Here is a 1,131-nt window from a genome sequence, read left to right as displayed (position 1 = left end):
CTGACGTGTGCCAACACGGTATAGACGATGACAGCCAAGCTGTAGTTGAATCCCAGGGACTCCAACCCGAGAGAGTTTCCTCAGAACTAGTAGTCTACTTCTAGTTAAAGAGGAGGAGACTGGGGAACTGAGAGGATGGCTCGGTGACAAAGAACTTCCCATGCAAGATTGAGGACTCGAGTTCGGACCCCAGAAACCAAGTAAAGCTGAATGTAATGGCTCACGTCTATAATCCTAGTGTTCTATGATAGCATGGGAGGGGAGCCAGGGAATCCTCGGAGCCTGAGAAGCCAGCTAGTCTGGCATAGACAGCAAGTAGTGAATAAGAGACTCTATGAAGCCTTTTGTGGCCATCGCTGGATCGTAGCCGCCAAAATGAAGTTCAATCCCTTTGTGACTTCGGACCGAAGCAAGAACCGCAAACAGCATTTCAATGCACCTTCTCACATTCGGAGGAAGATCATGTCTTCCCCCCTTTCCAAAGAGCTGAGGCAGAAGTACAATGTTCGGTCTATGCCCATTCGAAAGGATGATGAAGTTCAGGTTATCCGAGGACACTACAAAGGCCAGCAGATTGACAAAGTGGTCCAAGTGTACAGGAAGAAATACGTCATCTACACTGAATGAGTGCAGCGAGAAAAGGCTAACGGCACAACCGTCCATGTGGGCATCCACCCCAGCAAGGTGGTTATCACCAGGCTAAAGCTGGACAAAGACCGCAAAAAGATCCTAGAAAGGAAAGCCAAGTCTCGACAGTAGGAAAGGAGAAGGGCAAATACAAGGAAGAAATGATTGAGAAGATGCAGGAGTAGGGGTGTGTCCTACACAGCTTTCATTAAAGACTGCTTAAATAAAAAAAAAAAAGAGACTCTACCAAACAAGGTGGAAATCTAGGACCGAGAAAACTGTGACTGTCTACAGCAGCACTGTGGCATGTGCTCACCTGCACTCTCACATGAACAGAAACACACACACACACACACACACACACACACACACACACACACACACACACAAAGACGAGGAGGATTCATTCGGAAGAGCCAACATGTCCCTAACTAGAAGAAAGCTGATGACCAGAAGAAGAAAATAATTGAGAAATAAGAACAGAAACTATCGAGTAGAGAACAG

General features: G+C 46.7%; 1 pseudogene; it reads left to right on the top strand.

Annotated features, from left to right (window-relative positions):
- The first annotated feature begins 346 nt into the window (after positions 1–346).
- LOC131896789 (ribosomal protein uL24-like) lies at positions 347–812 on the top strand (annotated as a pseudogene).
- Positions 813–1,131: the final 319 nt, after the last annotated feature.

The sequence above is a fragment of the Peromyscus eremicus genome, chromosome 20 (assembly GCF_949786415.1).
Source record: "Peromyscus eremicus chromosome 20, PerEre_H2_v1, whole genome shotgun sequence".
In the NCBI taxonomy this organism is placed as follows: Eukaryota; Metazoa; Chordata; class Mammalia; order Rodentia; family Cricetidae; genus Peromyscus; species Peromyscus eremicus.
Note: the sequence above shows the minus strand (reverse complement) of the source record. Positions and strands in the feature narration are given on the sequence as shown.